The 14,689-nt window shown below is 33.8% G+C and overlaps 1 protein-coding gene across 2 annotated transcripts in view; it reads left to right on the top strand.

The window, feature by feature from the left end:
• The window catches only part of LOC118200513 (ATP-dependent RNA helicase DDX42), a 137,170-nt gene that overhangs the window by 61,838 nt on the left and 60,643 nt on the right, over nucleotides 1-14,689 (top strand). The window lies entirely within an intron of this gene.

The following is a 14,689-nucleotide window of genomic DNA, read 5'->3' as shown; positions in this document are numbered from 1 at the left end:
ATTCTAGAGATATATGGGTTTTTCTATATTGTAATTGATAGAAATAATAATTTTAAAGATTGTAATAACAGAAGTTTTCTTACTTAGTATAATTACAGATATTAATATTATTGCCAAAAATATTCTTCACTTTGTTGCATACAAGGTATTAGACACATACACAGTCAGAGTGGGAATTTTAATTGAGATAAATTTATGAAATGTACATACTTTGTTTAGATGGCATTATTAAAGTCCACAGAAAAGTACTGCATTGAAAGATTGTAATTGGTACACTGATGAAACTGTTGACCAAGTCACACAATAATTTTGATTTTGTCAAATATAACAACACCTTTTTGGCACAGAATGAGAGTGATCAGAATGTTAATTGTATGTTGAAGGGCATTATCCACATTTGATTAACTAGAGATCCTGTTTATCACATGAATCTGACAATTTGCAGCATATATTGTTAATTATCAATGATCCATTTAAAACAAGTGTACACTTGTAGTTCTTCAAGAGTTTTAGTATAATTTTCTTTAATTAAATTATTTTGCCTTGTATTTGCTGCATCACATGCACAGTCACAGAAATATATGAGGCTAGGAATTCAAATTACTGAAGATAGTTTTCGTTTATTATCTGTGATAATTCACTGCCAAAGTTAATCATCCAGTTAAATCTGACAAAAAAAGTGTTATCACATAAATTTGTCTTTTTCTGCGATTGCACTTTAGTTATTTCATTTAAGTAAATTTCTTCAAGTTAATGATTTAGTTTCAAACTAACCAGTTTTGTTCAGCTACTTATCTTTTTTTTTTTTTTTTTTAATCTTCCCTCATTTCCATTTCCTGCCAGAACAATATTTCAGTTTTGCAATATTTTGTGTAATGCAAAGTAGTGTAGAAAGGTAATATTCAAACTGGTATCCAAGTTACATCAAACAGAGCATGTTCTGCTGTTTGGCTGTGTTGTTTATTGTGGCCAGCTGTTATAGACATTTTAAACTGTCAGCTTCCTTGGCAACAGCAGCAGAAACTCTGTGGTCGATTTGTTGTTCAACAGTGGAAATTCTTTCTTGAAGTTCTTCAAATATATCTTTATTTGCGTACGTTCTGCCTTTCATAGCCACAAATTTGTTTTCTACTGTAGCAGTAATTTCTCTTTTCATTTTCTCTTGACCTGCTTTCCTCTCATCTTTAACAGATTCTTGCCCAGACTTCATTTCTTCGTTAACGGCTCCTTCCATCTTTTCTTGACCTGCTTTCATTTCTCTTTTAATGGAATCTCTTCCACCTTTTCATGGAATGTAGCAAATACAGTCAACAGCTATCTCAGTTGCTTCTCTAGAGCTCTTGTCAGTGGCATTCAACTCCGCTCCTGACACCGGAAATTCTTGTGTATGAAATCGTAAGAGATTGAATGCACACAGCACAGATGATAGCTTGATAAAATTTATTTTACTAAAAAAAAAAAAAAAAAAAAACTCCACAGTTCTGGAACATTTTACAAAAATAGTTGTACAGCTGATCAGAATATTACAGAGTACAATCAGTAGTTACACTTTAAACTACTAAGAATGTTAAATGCAACTCGGTGCATAGCACATCTAAAGAGCAAAACTAACATGAAATATTTCAATACTCCGAACCATCCTGAGCTAAACAAGAACTGAGAGCAGATGCTTTCCCTGGTTTTATATAGTTTGCACTCTGCCGCTGAGAAATATAGTAATCCATTTCTCACAATTATTGGAAGGCACTTATGATTTAAGTTACATCTGAGAAATCTCTAGTAATTCCATTTCTCGAAATTACTGAAAGGCATATACGATTAAAGTTACGTCTAAGGTCAGATATGTTTATGAAGTTGCATATTGTAGAATCGGTACTTACTGTCTAGGAATATGATGTTCGTAAACTTACTTCTGATGTGGCTGTCTAGGGGCTAATAATGGCCGATTATAATGAACGATGCCAACCCACAACTGCTCGTCCATCCTGATGGAATGCAGCCTCGTATTCTCGTAGCACCACTGTCTACATCTAGGGATATAAAAATTAAATTTAAAAAAAAAAAAAGATTTTTAGTTACTATTGATGGAAAAGTCGTCTTAAATGGTTTATTTCAGCCATCTTTTCTCATCATCTTAACATCCTCAGAAATAACGGCGTTAGCTCTTCTTAAATGCTTTTTCAGTGTTCATTCATCTTTAACAGTCTATCTGAATACATGTATTTTACAAACACGTCTTCCTTTGATGTTGTCTGGAACAATCCATCTTCGTATTTACGTCTTCTTAAACATCATCTGAATACGTCTTCTGAATGCGTCTTAGATATCTTCAAGATCCGTCATTCGAATGCGTCTTCTCAAAATCATCTTCTTTAAGCCGTATTTCTTCATACATTTCATCCTTAGCTATCATCTTCAGTCTTCTTAAATTAGTTCACGTCTTTAAAATAATAGTCCAAGTCCATTAGTCAAATCGGGAGAAATTTGTCAACCTGGGAAAAAGTTTATAATCAGGAATCATCAAAATTGGTATTTCATTATCAAAGATCGTCTGTCCATGGTTTCAGGTATTCAGCACAGGTACTAGTCTTGAAAGGTCCTTCGGTAAAACCAACCTTCTCCACGTCGTATGTGTCATTAGGTTTCACCTTGGTGATTTTGTATGGACCTAAAAACTTGGATTTTAGCTTTATACCTGGCCCTAGTTGAGTGCGTTTAATAGCTACCATATCATTGATCTTGTATTTACGAGGGAGTTTTCGACTTCGATTGTAAGTCTTTCGATTCTCTTCCTGGATCTTCCGAATCTGCTCTTTCGCCTCTTTACGTAGATTTTCTCTAGACTCGATAAAGTCCCTCTGAATTTCAGCTTCTATTAGTTCTTTAATCTTCCTGTCTTTATTCGTCTTTATCTTCGTACCAAACTAAAGAGCTCGAAAGGTGTTGAATTGATACTCCTCTGAAAAGTCGAATTAATTATTTGCTGGACATCATTTACATGTTTGTACCATTTCGTAGGGTCATCTATAGCCAACTTAGAAATGACTGATATGGTAGTGGAATTCAACCGCTCTACTTGTCCATTGGCTCTTGGTAATCCTGTTGTGATTAAGGATAGATGAATATTTTCCTTAGTACAATAATCAACAAATTCTTGAGAAGTAAATGTAGTACCTCTGTCAGCTACTATATTGCAGGGATTTCCAAATAATGATTTTTGAATTTCAAGTTTAGCTATTACTTCTTTACTAGAGGTGGTTTTAGTTGGATGTAACCAAACAAATTTTGTAAACGAATCAATAACCGCGAAAATGTATTTATAATTCTTGTTAGAACTCTCCAAAGGTCCTAAATGGTCTATGTGGTAAGTGTTTAGAGGAATATCTTCTTTAGGCAAAGGATGTAAAAATCCTTCCTTCTTTCCAGATTTCCGGTTGGCCAGTATACAGGTAATACAATTTGCGATACATTTTTCAATTTTCTCTTTCAATTTAGGGATATAAAAATGTTGTCTCACATGTTCTTCAGTACGTTTGGCAGAAAAATGACCTCGTTCATGTGCGTCTTTAATTACTTCAATTTGCATAATCTCAGGTACTACTAGTGCTTCAATTCCATTCACCATTGTGTAAAGCACGTCATTCTGAAAACAATAATCTTCATATGGCTTAGACTTCAAAACTTCTTTTATAACTTTTATATTTTCGTCAGTTTCTTGAGCTTGAATTATTTTAAATGTTATACCATCTTGAATTACCATACATACAGGATTTCGACTAAGAGCATCCACATATCCCATACGGGTGCCAGATCTGTGTTCGATTGTGTAATCATAATCTTGTAACATTAATGCCCATCTAGATATTTTAGTACAGTCAAAAGTTGTTAATTCGGACACCCATAATTCGGAATGATCTATAATCCGGACCTCAAAACTAAAAACTTTCTGCGCATGCGCCGCGTTGACACATGCTCATAGGCGTTTACGCGTGCGCGTAAGACCTTTTACGACTGCACATATGAGTGTGCGCAAGTTCAGAATACGTTTTCGCGTGCGCGTTTTATGTATAATGGAGGTATAAGCTAAAATTATCTAATTATCTATTTCAGTTAATGTTGATGATTGCGTTGTTCCTTAATTTTCGAATTGGATCCGGCTTATTATTTTTTGCAGACTGTAAGAGCAATTTTACAAAAGTAAGCTTAAACTTTCGATTATATCAAATAGAATTTCCGATATATATTTGTTAATATGTAAAGGATCTAAAGCGAAAGTATGTTTTGAAATTCGAAATCTGTTTATCAATTTCACGCTGCTCGGCGGGGGGAACGCGCCGGCGGGCACGTAATGAATTGAAAGTTGATCTGTCAACACTATCCTTATCTTCAGCGCAGATGTTTTTATTTTATTTGGCTTATAATTGAAGATCAGATGTTTTTATTTTATTTGGCTTATAATTCCTTACCAAATGTAGTATTTCATCTTGATATGCTCCGCCTTTGATATGATTTAAAACAAGTTCCTCGTCATTATAATTCGCTTCCGATAGCGAAGAAAAGTGACAGAGGTTATTGAAAACGAAAAAATTTCGATTGACAAATTAGTCGGTGTTCTTGACACAGCAATTATAGGACTTGAACAGCGGAACTTTGTAACTGAACAAGAAATTATGTCTGTTTAATAGAATTAAAGAGAAAGTATTATCACATGAAACGAAGCAAAACTTAAACAACTTACATTGAAAGAAATGTTTATTTAAGTAAACAAATAAATATTAAGCTTTTTCTTTTTGCAAATTTTGATACGCTTTAGATCATAACTGTTCTTTATTTCATAAATTACGGTTTCATATTTTTAATTTTAGAATTTCTGCATGCCATCTTACGAGATTTAAACTGATGATCTATAATCTGGAAAAATCGATAATCCGGAATCGCCGAAGTCCCGACGAGTCCGGATTAACGACTTTTGACTGTACAAATGTCTTTCTTGCTCATAGTTTGTTTGAATGCATTACAATCTGTCATGATTTTAAATGGTATGCCTAATATGTACACCCTGAATTTTTTAAGAGCTTCTACTACTGCTTTAACCTCTAATTTGTAGCTCGAATATTTACATTCCATGTCTGTCGTTTTCCTACTCATATAATAAACCGGATGCATCTGATTATCAATTAAGGATTTCTGTAACAGAACCGCACCATAACCGTCAGCACTAGCATCAGTGTGTATTTCGGTTTCTGCTTTCGGATTATAAATACATAAAACAGGTTCTGATGTCAATATGCGTTTCAATTCGTTAAAAGCATAAAGTTCTTTAGTTTCAAATTTAAATTTAGAATCTTTCTTCAGTAAATCACTAAGTGGTTTTGCAATTAATGAATAATTAGGTATAAATTTTCTGAAGTAACCAAATAAACCTAAATAACCTTGAACATCTTTTACACATTTAGGTTCTGGAAAGTTAATTACTGCTTTCGTTTTAGAAGAAGAAGGATATAATTTCCCATCTTTAATTTTGTGTCCTAAAAATTCGATTTCGCGCTTCAAAAATTGACATTTCTTAATGTTTAGTTCTAGTCCATATTCCGATGCAGTCTGTAATACACGTTTCAATTTTTGAGTTCCCTGAGCTTCATTTTCGGAAGGAATAATGATGTCGTCCATATAGATTACAACAATATTGTCCTTTAAAAGATCACGAAATATATCGCAGATGTATCTGTGGAAAAAAAACACTTGGGCTGTTGGCAAGACCGAACGGGACCCTCAGAAATTCATACTGTCTGTTTTGTGTCACGAAAGATGTGTATTTTCTACTTTCTTCGTCCACTTCAAAATGAAAAAATCCGTTCTTTAAATCTAGTGTCGTAAATACTACTGCTGCTTGTAATTTATCAATAATATCATCAATTAATGGCAGAGGAAAGCGATCGCGAATTATTTTTTTATTCAGGCGCCGATAATCCACGCATGAGCCACATTTTTTTCTACTTAGCACTATATTACTTGCATAATCAGAACAGCTTTGTTTAATGATTTGTTTCTCCAACCACTCCGAAATCTGTTTATCAATTTCACGCTGCTCAGCTGGGGGAAAGCGTCGCGGCGAGCAATTAACCGGAAGTTGATCTGTCAGCACTATTCACATCTTCAGGCCAGATGTTTTTATTTTATTCGGCTCACAATTCCTTACTAAGTGTAGTATTTCATTTCTATGTACTCCGTCTTTGATATGGCTTAAATCAATTTCCTCGTCATTATAAATATCACGAATGCACATCAAATAGTTTTCAGGTTGCAATTTTCCAATTTCGACTCCTTTTTTATTTACAGTTAATTCCCCTTGCCTTATAATATCAGTACCAATGATCGCTTGTAAAAACATTTCATTTTCTGCGATAACACAAATATTTGATCGAAATGAAGAACCATCAATTTCGAATTCACCTTCAAATCTTCCTATAGGCTTAATTTTCCCATTACCAAACCCCGTTAACTGTAGATCTGCCAACTTAAGTTCAGGAGAACCTATCTTCTTATGTATATCTTCTCGGATTAACGTTACCTGACTACCAGTATCTATTAAAGCATCAATTTGCAAATTACCCAAATTAACAATTTTATGCATTTCTTTCTGACAAGTCTGAGTTATTGGAGTAACAGCTTTGGCATCTTGGATATTTTCAGATGATGTTTTCGAACAATCTACGGCTTTGTGTCCAAACAAATCACATTTAAAACACTTAAATCCTTTACTCTTATTGTTACAAAAATTTGCCTTATGGCCAAAACTTCCACAATTATAACACCTTGGCTCTTTAATCTTACTAGGTACAGCGCATGTTTTATTTTGTGTGATAGTACTTGAATAACCCTTATTTTTCGTATCTGGAACGCGAATTTTCTCATAAATTTTTAATTTCTCTTTGAATTCAGGAATAGTTTTACACCCGTACAAAACAATTTTGTTACTACTCTGATCTGGCATCCCATTGATTTCGTTGACGTTTCGGATTACATAATCAAGAATTGATGAATCATCAACAGAACCGCGACTGGCTATTTCACGCATGGCAATTAAATATCCGGAAAGTTATTCACCAGGTTTTAAGTGTCGTTTCTGTAACAAATTATGAAGTTGTGCACTGTTTATTTTAGAACCAAATTCAGATAAAAGATTTTCTTTTAATTTTTTCCATGATATTATACCTTTCAAAGACCTAATAAATACTTTAGCAGAACCAGTAAGCAATTTTTTAGCAAACACAATTTTCTGTAATTCCGATAACTTAAATAATTTAAAAGATTCTTCTAAATCACCAATGAAGGATTCTACTGGATATGTATCAGTGCCATTAAATTCAGAAACAGTTTCTAAAATATCACGAAAATGTAAGGAAATATTGCTAGGCATTATAATGTTTTCATTCACTGAGTTATTTATGGGAGGTGATTCTGACAGAACAGAATTAATATCATCATTTTTATCAGAATCATAAACACTTTCGTTTTCAGATAACTCATCATCGTCATCACTTTCGGATTTTAAAAGCTTAAAATCACTTATTCAATATTAAGACTATTCAATATTAAATCACAGTTTTTATCAAGATTTGAGTCATAATTAAGATATAACAAATTACACACAGAAATAAAATCATTTGCAGTAAAAGTTTTAAGTAATTTTTGTTTTGTTTCTTCAATATTAAAATCAGATGGAAAACCACAAAAGTTACGCAATCTAGCTCTATTTTTTCGATCACCCAAAGTTTCAAACACAATTTGATGTAAAAGTTTGACTTAGTAGGCCCAGTCTTTAAAGAATTTAAAATTCTAGGAATAGAATTTAAGGTAGTCATCTTAATTCACAGTATCATAGAACACTATTCTTAGAAGTAACAATGTGGAAATAATCGAAACAAAACTTACTTCTCTTATTTTGTAATATTCATCATGCGTCTTCCTAGGCTCATCGCGGCCCGACCGCCCAAATCTGTAGAATCGGTACTTACTGTCTAGAAATATGATGTTCGTAAACTTACTTCCGATGTGGCTGTCTAGGGGCTAATAAACTAGTCCGATTTATGTAAAACTTGAATATTTAATGAAACATGAATAGTTGCTACAAACTACAAAGTAATTACATACGTAGAAGGAAATAGATGAGATTATTTACAAACGAAGAGAAGGAATCATATTTTATAAGCAAACATCTTTGAATCGCGTCATCGTCTTAACGGTGGAATCGTCTGCCTTCGTCATCGGAAAAGTAAAAGATTTCCTCTCACAGCTTGTCGCGTCATCCGATTATAATGAACGATGCCAAACCACATTAGTGATTAATTACACTTATTCAATTACAATACCTTTTACAGTCGTACAGAGACCAGATCCAAATGTTGCCAAGTTTTTTTTACTTTTGGCGGTTTCCTGCCAAATTTGGCAACAAAAGTTAGTCACCAAAAGCATTCCCAGCATGGTGCTATCTCCCTAATTTAGCGAGATAGCCATTTACTCAATGTTAAATAGACTTGCCCCTGTATTGTTATTTTTCTACCAAAACTATGTTTCTGGAGATTTTCACGTTACATTATACAAAAAAATACTAAAATTTCACATATACAGGGTTTGTCTGGAAAGTGACGAGGATCAGTTTTTTTCTCATGATTTATTAATTGTACATATACAAAAACTTAATATTCCTCAAAGTACATACCTTCCATATCAGCACATTCTTGCTAGTGCAATGCCTATGCTGTATATGCCTTTTGAAAGTCCTAAGCTGGGATGCCCTTAATGAGCTCCATTGTGGTAACTTGGATGTTCTCCACAGTGCCCAGATGATGTCTTCTAAGCACCCATTTCAATCAAGGGAACAAAAAGAAGTAGTACGGGGCTGGGTCGGAACTTTAAGGTGGGTGAGGAACTGTTGCTACACTGATCTGTGTCAGGTAGGACATCACAACAAAGGCGTTGTGAGAGGGCGCATTATCACGATGCAGTTTGCATGACCCTTAGAGCTTCTTTCGGACTCTGGTGAGCCTGGTGTTCAGTCTCTGAAGCAATGCCTTGTAACATTGAGTAGTGACAGTCTGGCCACGATCCTTTTTGCATTAAAAAAAAAGACCACAGACTTGACTTTGGATTTGCTCCTTCGATCTTTCTTCTGGCTCAGCGATGATGGCATGTGCCATTCGGAGCTTTGCATCCTTGATTCTGGATCATATCCAAAAATCCATTACTCATCACCAGTGATTGCCTTGCCTAGGAAATTGGCATCATCCTCACAAAGTTCTTCCAGATTTTGACACATTTCCACGTGATTCACTTTTTGTGCGTCAGTTAAGACTTCCGTCACAAATTTTCCGCATGCCCAATTCTTACGATACATTCTTGTGGACAGTGGTTTTTGGCAGGCTGAACACTAATCTGTGTTGAGTAATTCGTGTACATGGGTGACATTTTCTTCCATTTGCGATGTTGAGGGGTGTCCAAAACGGGCCTCGTCGTTGACGTTTTCTCAACCTTCTCGGAATGATTTGTGCCATTTTTTTGCCTGTAAATAGGACATGCAGTCATCTCCAAAGGCTTTTTTCAGCATGTTTTAAGATTCCTTTGGCGTCTCGTTCAGCTTCACACAAAATTTCAATGCATAACGTTGTTTTGACGTTTTCTCTATTGTAAGTATAGCAAGGTCACTACACAGTGGTCGATGCCGCAGCACTTCCTGACTTCGCGAGAGCGTGAAGACTACTAACTCTGGTACTGCTGGAAAGCTTAAATGTCCCTCTCGCTCCTTTTCACTGGTAGCACCACTTGGCACTTCACAGTCAAGTGGGGCTCATTAATTTCCTGACAAACTCTGTAACTGCACCAAAATTATCAACATATGTACAAAATTTGTAACAATGTATACCATTCAGAAGTCAAACAACAAAAATCAGCGTTATATTTACAAAATTTTCACAGGACTAGTTTTGATGGTTTTACCGAACCACCATCCTCAGCTGCAAAACCGCAAATGAACAAGATAGGAAATAATGATTAGATAAGATAAGAAAGCCTGGACAAGAATAAGCAAGTGGCGCCATCTGTTGGTGAAACCAGAACTAAAACATAATTTCTTTAAAGGCCGAAGGCAAATTTGGATTGGAATTAGGATCGTTAACTAGAACAGGAAGATTTTTATGAATGTGAAATGCCTCTAGAAAATACAGTTTGTTTTAGGAGATTATAAAAATTCTGTTGTTATACCCTTCTTTCCATCAATTAGCTATAAAGTTGCACATATTTTGCAGAAATTTAACTTTCGGGTTGTTTATTCTCCCATCAATAAAATTCCGAGTTCCATACTCAAGGACCCCATTCCGGATATGAATTCCTGGGGTATTTATAGGATTCCTTGCCAGTGTGGTTTAATTTACATTGGCCAAACTAAGAGAGCCTTAAAATTTCGCGTCAAGGAACATGAGGCATATGTTAGAAAAAAGGAAACACAGAAGTCTTCTGTTGCTCAACGTTGTTGGTCCGAAAACCACACTTTCAATTTTTCTGCTGCCAAAATTATTCAAAAAACATCTTCCATTGTAGAACTGGATTTTCTAGAGGCATTTCACATTCATAAAAATCTTTCTGTTCTAGTTAACGATCCTAATTCCAATCCAAATTTGCCTTCGGCCCTTAAAGAAATTATGTTTTAGTTCTGGTTTCACCAACAGATGGCGCCACTTGCTTATTCTTGTCCAGGCTTTCTTATCTTATCTAATCATTATTTCCTATCTTGTTCATTTGCGGTTTTGCAGCTGAGGATGGTGGTTCGGTAAAACCATCGAAACTAGTCCTGTGAAAATTTTGTAAATATAACGCTGATTTTTGTTGTTTGACTTCTGAATTAGTATTTATTCGGCGTGTTATTGTGTCTTAATGTATACCATATTAATTGAGCAAAAACCTTACTCCTATTATGCATGTCTGAGGTTGTATTCAGCAGTTTTAACCAAAAATTTATATTAAAATTGATTGTTCATTTTAACGTAAATTTATTACTCCTATATAACTACTGAATATAGTTAAATGAAACTATGGTGCAAAAATGTTTTGCAAAAGTGTATTTTATTAAAAAATATGTACAATAAAAGAAACAAAATGAAGTTTAATAATACCTATATTTTCTTCACCCTTAGTATTGCATTTCACTATTAGTTGTTTTCCTTTCCTGCTTCATTTATTTTTTAATTACAGTTTTATTAATTTTTTGTATTTCACATTTTTATTGCCATTTTTAATCATTGTCATTTTCTGAAGGCTATTGGGCATCCTATTTATTATTATAACTTATTTTTATAATGAAATCTGATTATTTGAAGGCATTGAAAATTTTTGGAATGAAAAAATAATTAAACTTAAAGTCTAATAAACCATTTTTCAAAATTTTTGTTCACCCAAGACATCTTTAAGTTATTTATGTGCAATTATTTATATTATGTTTATGTTACATCGCAGAGAAAAATGTAAGGGGGTTGATGAAAAAGGTCAATATGAGGAAAAGGTTGGGAATCCCTGGTATAGGCCATCAGTTTTATATATCTCTGTGTTATTACTGCTTCTAGTTTTTCTCTCAGTGAAGGGGAACCATGCACGTAGATCTTTCTGTGAGAACTACTAAAGTCTATGGAAAATTTTTCTGTTCAAGGAAACAAATGCCCTTGTACAGAAATGGTATACAGTTAATAAGAAAAGATTTTAAAAAACATTCAAAATATTCACATTAAATTGTGCATCAAAAGTGGTGAAGAACTGTTATTAGATATTATTAGTTAAAATCCTTATACAGTACCCGCCACATATAAAAATCACTTCTGTTCCAAGCATATTTGAGTTTATTAAGCAAGTGAGTTTAACACACAATTTGTGTATTGCAAATTATATCTAACAGTTCATCCAATAATTAATACCTAAAATTACAATAAAAAATTAATGCTAAAATTAAAATATTTATGTGATTTTGAATTTTATTTTTTAATTTATTATATAAATATTTTAATAGTTTTATAAATATGAATCTAATTACACTTCGAACTTTTACTAACAACTGTTCCATCTATGCTCTGTGTTATTTATTGACAGTTTTCAATATTATTCTCAGTTTCATAAAATTTCTGGTAGGTTTTCTGATCAGCACCTTTCAAGTCTGGAGTTTTGGGTAGAATTTGCTGTTTTTGCCCCCCTCCCTTAAATTTAATTGAGGTTGGCACATCATCACTCTCTTCTGTATCACTTCTACTATCAGTAAGGGTTTCTGCAGCTTTTTTAATGCTTTGTGCAATATTATTAAAAAATTTTTTTTTCCTCACATATTATTGTCAGCTGTTACGTGTTTTAAAAGAGAATCAGAGAATCATCATAAGTTCTTTCACAAAGGACTGAAAAATTATTTATCACAGTTCCTCTAAGGCAGCGGTCGGGGAATTTTTTTAATCATTACCCCAAAATATTTTTGTGTAAGTTGATATTACCCCATGGCAAAGAGAAGAAAAAAAAAAAAAAAAAAAAAAAAAAAAACTTAAATTGCCTCTTTTTTAGCATCTTTCATATTATAGCCCCCATGATAATTTTGAAAAGAAAACAATAACTGAAAATTTAATTTAAATATCATTTATTCAATTTATCAATGCAATACCTAGTAATACATAATGGTAATAATAGTAATATAAGTAATATATATAACAAATTGAAACCCATTGGGGTACAATTGAGGGTTTACAATTTGGGGTACTGTAACAAATTATAATAATAATAATAATAATGGTGGTACAAACAAAAATTAGAATTGAAAAAATTAGAAAAAAAAGAATAATTGAAAACATTCTTCCTTCACGTTTTGGAGAAATAATGTTGTTTCATATTCGATACAATTGCTTCAAAATTGGGACTTTTTATGTAAGAGCGATTTGAGTACAGTCTTCAACGTTTAATCGATTTCTGTTTTTCGTTTTTATGTTCATTAGAGTGGAAACGCCTTGTTCGCACAAATATGTTGTTCCAAATGGCAGCAATTTTTTAACCACCTCTTCATGTGCAATTTTGAAAGCCTCTGCAGCTTTTGACATCCAAAAAGACGACAGATTTGGTTTACTCTCAAATTGAATACGTGCTTCGGTATTAGATCGAAGTTCAAGAATTGCTTCTGCCAAACCTGAAGGTTCTTCTGGTATCATAGCAATTTCACATTTAAAAGGATCTACAATCCAACTGACAGTACGTGTATCAAGATCTGGAAAGTAATCTGAAAACCGCTTTCTGAGTTTGATAAAATGTCTTACAACTGTAGAGTCTATACTCGATTTAGTACATTTCCGCGAGAGAGCCACTTTACTTCTGTATAATAAAGTAGGTCCGTATATTCAGCTTCACCGTCCTGACATAATTCACGAAATAGCCGCGTGTTTAGTGCATGTCCCTTGATAAAATTTACAATCTTGATGACATCATGCATGACGGCTTCCAGTGTAGGTTCTAAATATTTGACCATAAGGGCCTGGCGATGGATCATACAGTGAGTAACTTCAATATTTGGGTTATTTTTTTTACGAAAGCCGAAAAAACATTAATATGACCCAGCATAGCTGGAGCTCCATCCAATCCAAAGATACAGAAATACAGTTTTCCCATTTTAAACTTTGCGCATTGAAGTATTCATTTACTTTATTGTAGACATCAATACCACGAGATCTCAACTCGAGAGGAGAACAAAACAGCAATTCCTCTTCAAAATTATCTGCACCTTTGTAGTGAACACATACCATTAGCTGTGAATTGCTACTAAAATCAGTTGTCTCATCAAGCTGAATAGCAAAATATTTAGCCTGTTTTAATGCGAAAATAACCTGTTCCTTCACATTTTCTGCTAATATAGAAATTCGTTCTTTCACAATTCTCGCAGACAAGGGCACTGAATTCAGTTTCTTCGCCTCTTTTTAACCACACATAATCTCTGCCATTTTTACAGCAGCTGGTTAAACCAAATCTTCACCAATAGTGTATGGTTTCTTATTTCGAGCAATCAACCAGGCTACTTCAAAGCTAGTCCTTGATGCTGAACGCTGATCAAATGTACCAAACAAGTTGCTATTCAATCTTTGTCTTTTAACAGATGTTTCTAAATTTGCAAAGTATTCTCGCGGTTTGGAAGACAGGTGTGAATGCAAATTATCTAAATGTTTCTTCACTTAACTTTTTTTTGAAAGATTCTGAAGTCAGTACCTTCCTTCATACATACAACACACTGTGGTTTCATTGTACCATTGTCATCTATTTGTGTAAAACCATAATTAAGGAATTCGTCTTGGTATGTTCTTTTTCTGTTTCCTGCCATCTGAAAAAAGACAGAAAATAATAGTAGTAATATACTTGAAATAAATTTTCAAATTGCGGCTTACCTTGATTGATATATCGATGATTAATGATAAAATGGTGGTCTTGTCAGCAACTAACTAGTAAAAAATCGCTCTCTGACTCATCAATGTATTTGTATCTTCACGCAATGGCACGGACTGAGCAGGTAGCCGGGGCTGTGCTTTACTGCGCAAAGATATAACTCGAGAACACTCTAGTGGTGGGGAGTGAGATGGCGTGGCCTGCATATGTTGCTAAATTGTTTAAGTTGAAAAAAATACTAACAGGT

This window comes from Stegodyphus dumicola, chromosome 4 (genome assembly GCF_044657685.1).
Source record: "Stegodyphus dumicola isolate Sdum_Otavi_A_Nest chromosome 4, ASM4465768v1".
NCBI classification, from domain to species: Eukaryota; Metazoa; Arthropoda; class Arachnida; order Araneae; family Eresidae; genus Stegodyphus; species Stegodyphus dumicola.
This window is presented reverse-complemented; position numbering and strand designations above follow the sequence as displayed.